Here is a 13,409-nt window from a genome sequence, read left to right on the forward strand (position 1 = left end):
TGGTACCGCGTCATAATGTATAAAACTACTGCTGGAGAAAAACCAACATTTCGGCCACGATTGCAGCGGCCTTCTTCTCGGTGTACAGGTGCGATCTAGCTATGCAGAGTCCCTTATATTTTGTTATTACTGTTCACTGCGCATGCCATTACGTCATAATTTTAGAAAGATAGTTCGTTTCCTTCGTCACTTAAGGAAGAAGGAGAGGGAACTTTATTTTAATAGGTTATTGCGGTGGAGGGAGGGCGTAACCTCTGTTGTCTATTGCCTCTTGTGTTATGTGCCACTCAGGCTCGCCCCATCTTGGCTGCCAGCAATCAGAGCCCAACAGACCGCGCTGTCAACACGAGGCATGAGCACTACCAGCGAGCAACTGCCGCCGCTCGGCCGACGTCCAGCAGTTGGTAAACAGGAACCATCTTCTCATTCGAGGGTGACCACCAATCAAGGCGCATAGACCCAGAAGAAGACTGCTGCAACCGTGGCCGAAACGTTGGGTTTTCTCCAGCAGTAGTTTTATAACCACAGAACTTTAATGTCGACTGACTCTGGCCGCGGAAGCCTACGCAATTAATTCAGTGATTGTTTCAGGACTCATTTTTTGTGGAATTGAATATATATTTCATTAACGACATTTGTTGTTACCAACAGCTGTATTTCCCCATCATTGTAAACCTGTAAAATACCAAATAATGCACATTAAAAGTAAAAGGAGTCAATTACATGTATACACATGTACTCAAGAATCTGCCAGAGCGTATTAAATGTGTACTAGGTAAAATGGTCTTCTTTCTGCAGCGGAAGTTCTTATACTCCACTGAAGTGCAACTTGCCATAAAATTTTAAAATAACGTTTTAGATAATTTTATAACACAATATTTCGTTACGCTAATGATTTTACACTCCAACAAAATGTAGATTTTTGTTTCAACGCCCAGGAGACCCTTCTCCACGGGATACGTGGGAAACGGCAAACGTAGTGTAATGTTGCATCAAAGACAATGTAAGCCTGATAAGATTCACGTATGCGTTCCCTGTAAACACCTGTCTTAGAGTCTTGACTGAGACGTGCTACGGTAATTGCATCTTTTGCGAGCCTGCGTCACGTCTGGCATTGCTCAATGAGCAAGACACCTTATTTTCCGCGCCGTCAGTAGTACCACTCTGTGAGTTCCAGATGGCTTTTCATCCAGCAGCTGGCAAAGCCGTTTGACGCTGGGGCAGCGCCATCCACCGGAGTCCTCAGGAATCACAGTATCAGGCAAGGCATCTCCGTCAATCTGTCAGTTTGTCGGATAACAGCTCTTCGGATCCCCGCTACGAATCCCGAAGTTACCACCGCTCACCGTAAATTCCGACGGCCGCCTTCCTCTTACTGCTCCGGCTCTGGACACCGCCTTCTTCCCTCGTCCAATACACACACACACACACACACACACACACACACACACACACACACACACACACACATAAGAAATATATACAGGGTGGTCCATTCATCGTGTCCGGGCCAAATATCTCACGAAATAAGCATCAAACGAAAAAACTACAAAGAACGAAACTCGTCTTGCTTGAAGGGGGAAACCTGATGGCGCTATGGTTGGCCCGCTAGATGGTGCTGCCATAGGTCAAACTGATATCAACTGCGTTTCCTTTAAAATAGGTGCCCCCGTTTTTTTATTATATATTCGTGTAGTAAGGAAATATTATTGTTTTACTTGGACCACTTTTTTCGCTTTGTGATATATGGCACTGTAATAGTCACAAACATATGGCTCACAATTTTTGACGAACAGTTGGTAACAGGTATGTTTATTAAATTAAAGGTAACAGGTAGGTTTATTAAATTAAAATACAGAACGTAGGCACGTTTGAACATTTTATTTCGGTTGTTCCAATGTGATACATGTACCTTTGTGAACTTATGATTTCTGAGAACGTCTGTTACAGCGTGGTTACCTGTAAATACCACATTAATGCAATAAATGCTCAAAATAAAAAGTCCGTCAACCTCATGCATTTGGCAATACGTGTAACGACATTCCTCTCAACAGCGAGTAGTTCGCCTTTTGTAATGTTCGCACATGCATTGACAATGCGCTGACGCATGTTGTCAGGCGTTGTCGGCGGATCACGATAGCAAATATCCATCAATCCTTCAACTTTCCTCACAGAAAGAAATCAACCGCACGTGGGCTATGTGCCGGACATCCATCATATTGGAAGTACATCCCCATTCTGTCATGCACTGAAACATCTTGTAGTAACATTGGTAGAATATTACGTAGGTAATCAGCATGCATTGCACCATTTAGATTGTCATCGATAAAATGGGGACCAATTATCCTTCCTCCCATAATGCCGCACCATACATTAAACCGCCAAGGTCAACGATGTTCCACTTGTCGCAGCCATCGTCGATTTTCCGTTGCCTAATAGTGAATATTATGCCGGTTTACGTTCCCCTGCTGGTGAATGACGCTTCATCGCTGAATAGAACGCGTGCAATCGTCCCGTAATTTCTCTTGTGGCCAGTGGCAGAACTGTCCACGACGTTCAAAGTCGTCGCCATGCAATTCCTAGTTCATAGAAATATGGTACGGGTGCAATCGATGTTGATGTAGCATTCTCAAAGCCGACGTTTTTGAGATTCAAAATTCTCGCGCAATTTGTCTGCTACTGATGGTGGATTAGCCGCGACAGCAGCTAAAACACCTACTTGGGCATCATCGTTTGCTGTAGGTTGTGGTTGACGTTTCACATGTTGCTGAACACTTCCTGTTTCCGTAAATAACGTAACTACCCGGCGAACGGTCCGGACACTTGAATGATGTCGTCCAGGATACCGAGGAGCATGCATAGCACACGCCCGTTGGGCATTTTGATCGCAATAGCCCTACATCAACACGATATCGACCTTTCCCGCAATTGATAAACGGTCCATTTTAACACGGATAATGTATCACGAAGCAAATGCCGTCCGCACTGGCGGAATGTTGCGTGATACCACGTACTTATACGTTTGTGACTATTACAGCACCATCTATCACAAAGCGGAAAAAGTGGTCCAACTAAAACATTCATATTTGTTTACGTACTACACGAATAAAATGGGGGTCCTATTTTTAAAAAAACGCAGTTGATATCCGTTTGACCTATGACAGTGCCATCTAGCGGGCCAACCATAGCGCCATCTGGTTTCCCACTTCAAGCTAGACGAGTTTCGTTCTTTGTAGTATTTTCGTTTGACGCTTATTTCGTGAGATATTTGGCCCGCAACTATCACATGGACCACCATATATATATACGCCGTGCCACACAAAAGACGGCGTCCTGCCACCGCGCATCACAACTACCGAGATACAAGAACCAAGCGTCGGCGCTTCCAAGTGTTGCAAACCTAGCCGTACGACCACTGGGTCTATGATGAAGTAAGATAAACTCAGTCAGTGACGGTTAGCAGTACATGCGTGTGTTTTGTGTTGTAGGTTATCACGAAAAGAGAAATAACGTGACGGTAAAGGTGGAAATTCGGTAACTCCACTGGGGTCGCCGAGATTAATTTTCCCACTACGCGGCTATGTCAAAAACAGTATACTGTTTTAATGGAGGAGGAGATTAGTGTTTAACGTCCCGTCGACAACGAGGCCATTAGAGACGGACTGTTTTAATGCCCGATAAGATTCGTTGTAGGGTTTTGTGACTTAACTCGGGGGATTAAACCTCTGTCGAGTTGTACGCCACCACATCTCCTACACCAGCAGAACAAGGGGTGGGGGGGGAGGCAGAACAAGAATTTTCCATATCGTTAACCGGTAAATAGTTACTCTGAGCTCAAAGCCGTATTGGTAAATAGAGGAGAAAGAAACGGGCCGTGACCTTTTTCCAAGAAACCACGAGCGCATTCGCCTTAAGCTATTTAGGAAAATAATGGGGAACCTAAATCTTGCAGATCGTACGTGGATATGAACCGCCGCCCTCCGGAATGGAATTCCAGTATCTCAACATTGCGTCGCCTCGGTCGGTGCGCGAGCAGAAGCAAGAAACAAAAGGAAAAATTCAGCATTTACGGTTAACGACTTGCGGAAATAATGAAATGGCAAATATGGGCATTCGTTTGACCATTTGCCCAGTTAAATATGAACGTGTGGTATGAAACGAAACTGCATTAATCATGGCGTACGGGGAGTCGTGGTCACTTCTTCTATGCCAAAGTAAATTTATCCTGCAGCACGTTAACGCACCTTCAAATTTATCACTTCGCTAAGAAAGTTTATAAACCTTATTTAGCTAGAATCGGACTGACGGCTAGAACTGTCTTCCTGATTGTTGCAGAGGGAGTTACCAAATGGCTCTGAGCACTATGGGACTTAACGTCTGAGGTCATCAGTCCCCTAGAACTTAGAACTACTTAAACCTAACTAGCCTAAGGACATCACACACATCAATGCCAGAGGTAGGATTCGATCGTAGGACCGTAGCGGTCGCGTGGTTCCAGACTAGCGCCTAGAACCGCTCGGCCATCTCGGCCGGCGGGCGTTACCAAACTGAAAGCGGAAATCGAAATAAATTCTCTCCAAAATTATTGAGAAACGCTTTTGAAGCACTTACCACACAGCAGGGAGGACATAATACACAGACCATTGAATAACAATGCTTATTACGGCGCTCTAAGTACAAACAACACAGCTGATTCAATACTGAAGAAAGACACGTATTCCCTCACGCACTTGTTTCAGTAAATTCAGACAGTTTTGACTTAAACGATGGTCAGAAACGTTCTGAATAGCTTGTACTAGGTGTCGAAGTATGAAACCGGAATTTCTCCGTAGATGGTGCTAGCCGTCTGTGTAGCGCCCATGAGACCGCGTCTACAGAGCCATCTGCTTCCTGTAATGGCTGACGACGAATACATCGGTATCTCTTTCAAATCGGTAAACGATTCGAGTTTTGTGACTACGAACTACGATTTGCAGACAGCATTGGTTATCTTCTGTCTTTTGAAGAAAACTGCTGCAGAATCGCATCGAATGCTTGTCGAAACTTTCGGCGAACATGTTCTCGGGAAAACACGGTGTTTCGAGCGGTTAAACTGAAAAGTGGCCATTTTGACGGGAGAAATGATGAGGGCGGGAAACCACCGTAAAAGTTCGAAGACAGCGATTTGGAGGCCTTATTGGATTAACGTGATACTCAAACTCGAACAATTGAATGAGACGCAGAAAGTGGTTTGTCTTCGGTTGAAAGCTATGGGAAAGGTACAGAAAGTGGAAAAATGGGCTCCGCATGAACTGAATGAAGTGCAGAAAGTAAATCGAAAGACCACTTGTTAAATGCTGCTCGCCAGATAAAATAGAAAGTCGTTTCTCCATCGAATAGTGACAAGTGATGAAAAATGGATATATTTTGAGAATCCTAAGCGTCGTAAATCATGAGTGAATCCAGGCAAACTATCGACATCCACTGCGAGACCAAATCGCTTTGGAAAGAAGAGAATGCTGTGTGTTTGGTGGGATCAGAAGAATGTCATCTACTATGAGCTGGTAAAACCTGGTGAAACGGTTAACATTCATCGTTACCAACATCAAATAATCGATTTAAATCATGCATTACGTGAAAAACTACCGGAACATGGAAAAAGGCAAGATAAAGTAATATTTCTCCATGATAACACCCATCACACACAGCTAAACGAGTCAGGGAAACGATCGAGGCCTTTATTTGGGAAATACTAAGGCATGTGGCTTATTTCTAGACTTAGCTCCGTCCGATAATGATCTATCACTGGGCCACGCCCTCGCGGAACAATGCTTGAATTCGTATGAAAATGTACGAAAATGGTTCGCTGACTGGTCAGTGTTGCCAAATGTGTTCTTCATATGGTATTGTCAAACCAAACAAGACGATGATACGGAAGTTAGACACTGAACGGTAGTAGGATCGAACTCGCTGCCGTATAATGGTACCGTGTGTGTGTCTTTTTTTCAGTTACACCTAATCAAATGAAGAACACGTTTGCAAGACCGCCTCTGCCAGGCTTCTTGATGTGCGCTCCCAACGCCCTGGCTGGTTAACTTCAATGATAATTAAATTGGAAGAAGGGCAACTATCGAAATTTGATCTTAAATATTTTTCCCAACACAATGTATTCTGTAACACGTTTACAGATTTTTCAGACTGTTTTTAATCACTCTGTATATGCACGCATTCAATACAAAGTACCTAGTAACAGTATTAAGAAACAACACCCCCCTATAAGTCCACTTGCAATAGTTACGGAAACATTGGTACGTTTTGCAATATCCTGTGGAGTGGTGCATACATGCACTGGTGAACCAAAACGTAATGACTACTACTCACGGCAGGATTTATTGCCGCGTGGCGGCGTTGAGGTACATGGAGCGGTAAGGAAAGTATGTAAGTGGACCAAACCTACTGGAGAATCATTCTAGGGACGATATGGGCCACAAATGGGAAAATACACTGACATAAGCGACTTTGAAAAAGGGCAGATTGTGTTGCCTGGCGCGTCGTAAGGAGAATCTCGGAGACAGTGGTCTCTTGTTCGTATGCTTCTGTTGTGAGCAGGTATGGAAAGTTGTTACAGGACGGTGCAGCCACGAATAGGCAACAAGATGCTGCACGTCCACACCTCATCACGAAACGTGGGGGTCGGAGGCTTCCTGGTTCTGTAAAGCAAAGCATATGGTGGTCTGTGGCACATGTGATAAATTCAGTGCTGGTGCAGGCACAAGTTTTTCGCACATTCTGAGCTCACATTGTTGGAAATGGGAATCTACAGCAGACGAACCCAACATGTAACCATTTTGACTTAGCGACAGATCGCAGTCGGCACGGGATCATATAAGCGGGCGAACGGGATAACGTGCACCAGCGCACCAGCGGGAGAGCGTTATCCCGTACGCGCGCTGTAGTCTCACTGACAGCGCGCGTCTGCTGGTGCCCCTGCCTAGCGCCGAGCCAGGCGGGTTGCGTAACGAGCTTGCAAGGCGCTCAGCGGGCAGTGCGGAACTATGCTGTCGAATTTTTTCAAACTGTTGCACCCTTGAGCCCCCGATTACCAGATGTACATCTAGCGGTTGTCGGCTGACGCCCCCGGCTACAGGAGTCAAAGATTACACTTTATCAATAATTATAATACAATGTTACATCTCCAGTTAGAGTTACATTTTCAGCAAGTACACCAAGTCCTTTAATCCATACATGTATCTTTTCGTCATTACTAACTTTTCTACAGGATCGGGTATACAGAGTGAAAGGCATAATACTAGGTCTACTAGCGTTCTTCGGATCTATTCCACAATGCCAAATCTTGTAGATGATGACATCTCGATCTGCGAAGGCTTCGAGTCCAGGAAGGGAAGCATTTTCACAGCGAACTACAGCAAGTGTAAACCACCCACTGCCAGCTGCTCCCGTGGCCACGTCCAATGGGACCACACAGTCCGTTATTCTGAATGGACCTATGTTCTTTCGTGGTTGTCGAATCAACTTTTCACTTGACGTCGCCACGGGAGCAGCTGGCAGTGGGTGGTTTACACTTGCTGTAGTTCGCTGTACCAACAGAAATACGTCAAGCTGCGTATACACTAGTCCAACAAGGGTAAATGTACGGCAGCCAGTGGATGTGGCAGAATGTCGGTCGCCAACTTACTTTACATCTGACAGTGATGAGGTGTCAGTGTCACAAGACCAGGATCGTACTACAGTGGTTTAAAGGTAATACTGAACGCATTCTGTTGATTTGGCGTACATTTCGCTTCATATGAACCTGCTGGGACACATGTGGGACGCTTTCGGGTGCCAGCTCCGCGCCCCCAAATTACTGGCGCGTAATTTACGAGAGTCACGTGATCTGGTGCCAGATACCTCCGGAAGTTCACGAAGGACTTTCAGAATCACTGTTACGCAGAATTGCTGCTGTATCGAGATCCAGAGGCTGACCAACACACCCGTCAAAACTTTCGGCCCACCAGTGTATGTGCCAATCGGTTGTATGTAGCCATCACCGTAGGATGAGTCAGCGTCAAGGCTTGAAGGAATGCCAGAAAGAAGTTGTCGTGCCAATGACCTCACCGGTAATGAAGTAGCCTATTAGTTGGTGAAACAATGCGAGTTGTCCTTGTACGAGGCGTGAGAACACTGGTCGTAAAACTATCCAGACAGCAACCGGTGACAATTTTGATGATTTGTCAGATATAAACCTTTTCTAACGCGTCAGAAACTGTTGCTGTCAATGATTGCAAATCCATCTGAAAGAGTCTCCTAGCGTCGTCAGGAGTGGGACACTTCGTAAATGGCCATTGTTTACAGCAGAGCATCGAGCTGCATGCTTCCAATGGGCCGAACAACAAGAAACTCGATAGAAGCTGCCTGTAAGCGTGTACTGTGGTCCGACGAGTTGCGGTTTTTCCGCTTTTCGAATGACGCTAAGCGTGGAGTGCCCCAACCACTAATGAAGCTTTTAATGGCAGTTCGTGGAGTGTATAGTTCGGGCTGAAAGTGGTTCTGTCAAGTACTGGACGTGTTTTTCGTACTAACGAGAAATAGGATGTTCTTTTCACTATTCTCGATTATCCGGTGTTGGTCTTACTTCTACATATTCGTCATGACCATGCTGTTGACATTTCCATTTTCCAAGCAAATGTGTTTTAAGGGGATTGTACACATACTTTCCTGCTTAGATGGACACTGAAACAACCTGTCACTCCTTGTTAAGTCACCCAATATTAATTCTAGTGGAAATGTCCGTGACAATTGGGAAGAGTAGAAAAACGTAGCAAACAACGTCTCTTCAGTTTGGTAACTCTACGATTTTTTGGTTTGTTTTAGGGCGCAAAAACAACTAAGCACATAACCACTCTTGTCATAACCTTAGATCATCAAGAAGTAAATAACTTAAAAACGACTTCACGTTAAGCCTAATCAAACAAGGACTTTCTCATGGGGAAAGATCCACAAAATACGCTGTAGAGAAAGCGGAGGTCCCTAAGCAAAGATTTAATATCCTTCGCCACATTCCTGCCACGGATAAAAAGTTGGCAACCTGCGCGTTCTTCGCTAAAACAACCGACAACTCAGACGGCAAACATAAATTAGAACGTAAATGGCTAAAAAAGAGCATTCCATCAGAAACTGGAGAACCGGCAAGGTTGACGACAAGGAGCACTAGGTGGCGGGTGATCACCGCATAACGAAGTGCGATGGCTAAAACGACAATGCCCAACACACAACCTAACTAAGCCATCTCATCTCGCAAGGGGGCCGAGATGAGGTTGACCAAGCCACTGGGAGAGGTTTGATTCCCCGGAGATTTTTCCCTTGAAGAGAAGAGAGACCAGTGGTGAAGCCAAAGTGACACCACCTACCTACAGAGGGAAACAAGGTTACCATCAGAAGCGATGGAAGAGTTAGCGGACCGAGGTAGGACTGCAGCCTCGGCAGCAGCGTCAGCAGCCTCATTTCCCGTCAGACTGACGTGACCTGGAACCACATGAACATCACGGTGGCTCCACCAATAGCGAGCAGCTGGAAACTTTCTTGGAAACGTTGCACTGAGGGATGGACTGTATACAGGACACAGAGGCTGTTAAGGGCACTGAGATAATCGGAGCATATGACACAATTAAAAAGCCCGTGTCGCTGGATGTACTGCGAGGCCTGATAGAGGGCTAAGAGTTCTGCTGTAAATATTCAGCAGTGATCTGGAAGCCGATACTGAAATTGGTCGGTTCCAATCACAAGGATCACACCCGACACGAAGGTTGGTCTTAGAGCCGTCAATAAGTTGTGTGCAAAGGTCGAGAAACTTACTGCGATAGAGATAATCCGGGGTAGTTTCGTTAGAAAGCGAATGAAGTCCACGGAAAGTCTACGTGATCTAGTCAGCACCGAGTAGCCAATTGTATATGGCATACCTGAAGTAACTTGTTGATCGTCTTCCTTGCCGAACTGAGGTTATTGTCATAACTAGACACGGTATCATTGTGATGTATCGTGGGGGCGACTAATTTTGTGTCCGTTGTGTTTACAGTGGTGGATCAGCTGCATTGGTGCAACGTTGCTGTTTCAAGTTCATTTCACCGCAACATGATAATCACAAGCCTCCATATCAAAGACAGACTCTGCTGTTGTTAAAGATTATTCCATTTGGCCAGCACAAGCTGCATATAATTTTTTATTTTTCACTTTATTTTATTTATTTCTTTTTTCAAGCTGCATTACGATTGCTAGAGTCTGCAATCTTACTACTTGATGTAGGCCGTAGTGCTGGATACAGACCCCTTAGTCAGCACCCTTGAACACCACCGCGCAGAAACGTTATACCAAGCACTTGAGGCCACGGGCACCGTTGCCAATGCAGTGCCACGTGGAGGTGGTGCTGCCTGTCATTCTTTTGACTGCTCTTCCGCATTATCTTTTATTTACTTGCAGCAATTACACTTATTTTTTAAAGACAAATTCATCAATCTGGAAGAAGGAATTTATAAACTTATGACATATTTTAAGAAGAGAATGATAAAAAAACACAAAAGACAGTCCGTTCACCAACGCCATCGGAAGAAGGAGACGTGATATTGAACTGCATATCCAACTTCCCCGTGTTGTGCTACTCGTGTTAGTATTATCTGCATGAACATCATTCCTTTGGAAAATTTTATTTGTTCAGGTCATGTGGATCTAATTTAATACATGTTGGTGGTGTTTTTCGGCGGGACGTTGAGTTAATGTTTGCCAGATTACATAACAACTACTATGACTGGGTTATTTGGGAAACAAATTTTGCGTGGGTTTGGAACAGTACCCTGCCTCCACGCAATCTATTTCTCTACTATTTCTCGACCATTCCACTCTGTCATAGCATGTGAGAAAGTGAACACCTGAATATTTCAGTGCGGGCTCTGTTTTCTCATGTTTTATCATGGTGGTCATTTCTCTCTACATAGGTGCGAGCCAACAAAATGTTTCACATTCAGGGCAGAAAGTGATTGAAATTTCTCGAAATTATATCGCAACGGGAAATTATTTTGGTTTAGTAAAGGCAAAACGCTTTGTATTGCCTGACGAAAAAACTGAAGCGTCAACAGGACATGTGTAGTGGGAACTTCTGCCACTGAATGTATCAGAATGACCAAATGTAGCGGGAAGAGGTAAAAGTGATTTATTGTTTCCAACTACAGTGCCCCCATTCCTCTCGATCTGTGTCACTGGGTCCTGCAATGCTGAGGACACCACATCGTTGTCTGCGAAATAGCTTGGTGTGGAATGGCTGCCTCAGTGACCCATGCACACACTGTGTGTTGGCATTGTGCGCCAGCAGAGTTGTGTCGTTATCAGGATAACGGCAGTTGACTTGGCAGACTGCATCCCGACCGACTCAGCACCACTTGATGTGAGCCACAGGTGGCCAGCTGCGTGCTTATCGCCGGTGTGGGAAAACATCATAGCGACAACAAGTGCCCACGATCTGGCATCCGAATCTGTGGCCCTCGCCTCAGGATTCCTCTAGTATGTTGGAAGCCAGGACGACTGCCCGTGCTAGCAAGCCGTGGAGTGGCCGGCCGCCGGCTGGCTACGGACCCCGCCTCAGAGGGTCGAACAAGTGACCCGCCGTGGACTGGAACGCTGGCGCCCCATCTGCTGCTGCTTGTAGCTGGTGGTGTGTCATGGCCCGCCATCCAGGAGAGCTGCCACACTTGAGTGAATCTCGTTAGAAACCCGCACCTATTTATACATGGCTGTGCACCTCTGTTTTGCCATATGCGCTGCTTCATGTCATGTACTCATAACACACTAGGTTGGCCAGTGCGCCCCTTCTGCCTGTGATTTGCGACATGCAAAAATGCTACCTATACCCTTTCAGCAATTTGACGCCCTGTGCCCTCTATTCTACTTCGCAACTGTTGGTATGCGTAACTCACTGCAATCCAGCCCACTCCTCGCTGTAATTTGTGCACAGAATATTGCACAAAACGAACTTTACATATCCTAAACGGTGGTGCGGCTACACATGGCTGGATATGGGTGTAACTCCATACATGAACACATCATTGACAGGAACGTAAATCATTAGAGCTGCAGCTCTTTCTGCCAAAAAGACTTGCCACGCTTGTAGGGTATCATTACTTGGGGCATGAACAGCGTCAGGTATTGAGTGATCATGGTGAAGGACGAGTAGATGCTGCGTTCAACTGTGAGACAGCGTTATCAGCACCTGAGAGAGTTTGAAAGTGGCGTCATTGTGGATCTCGGTTTGACTGGCGAATTTAATCACGTAACATCCACATTTCTGACAGTGGCTGATGCTGGACTGCATGTGGACGTGAGGACAGGTAGACTCGCCGTCTACCCTCCGGATGAACACGTCTGACCACCACGAGGGAAGATCGCCGTATTGTTCACCAAGTACATCATAACCTCGTTATGTCCGCGCCAGCCATCTGAGAACACGTGAAGCACTCTGTGCAGTATTCTGTGTCATCCCGCACCAGTGGTCGGAGATTACCAGCAGCTGGGCTAGAGAGTTACCGTCCCGTGCGTAGGTTGCCGTTAACAACAGAAGATGAAGGGCTGTGGGAAGTATGGATTGCTGATGAATGACGTCGTATTGTGTTCAGCGATAAATCGTAGTTCTCCGCAACACCAGACGATCTTCGTCGGTGAGTATGGTGGCGACTTGGGGAGAACTCCAATTGTTCTGATATTTCGGAGAGGCACAGCCGTGTTACTCCTTGGCGTCATAGTTCCAAATACACCGAAGCGCCAAAGGAACTGATGCAGGCATGCGTATTTAAAAAAAAGAGATATATAAACAGGCAGAAGACGGCACTGCGGTCGGCAACGCCTGTATAAGACAACAAGTGTCTGGCGCAGTTATTACATCTGTTACTGCTGCTAAAATGGCAGGCTATCAAGATTTAAGTGAGTTTGTAGTCGGCGCACAAGCGATGGGACACACCATCTCCGAGGTAGCGATCATCATCATCATCATCATCATTTAAGACTGCTTATGCCTTTCAGCGTTCAGTCTGGAGCATAGCCCCCCTTATACAGTTCCTCCATGACCCCCTGTTCAGTGCTAACATTGGTGCCTCTTCTGATGTTAAACCTATTACTTCAAAATCATTCTTAACCGAATCCAGGTACCTTCCCCTCAGTCTGCCCCGACTCCTCCTACCCTCTACTGCTGAATCCATGAGTCTCTTGGGTAACCTTGCTTCTCCCATGCGTGTAACATGACCCCACCATCTAAGCCTGTTCGCCCTGACTGCTACATCTATAGAGTTCATTCCCAGTTTTTCTTTGATTTCCTCATTGTGGACACCCTCCTGCCATTGTACCCATCTACTAGTACCTGCAATCATCCTAGCTACTTTCATATCCGTAAC

This window comes from Schistocerca serialis, chromosome 5 (genome assembly GCF_023864345.2).
Source record: "Schistocerca serialis cubense isolate TAMUIC-IGC-003099 chromosome 5, iqSchSeri2.2, whole genome shotgun sequence".
In the NCBI taxonomy this organism is placed as follows: Eukaryota; Metazoa; Arthropoda; class Insecta; order Orthoptera; family Acrididae; genus Schistocerca; species Schistocerca serialis.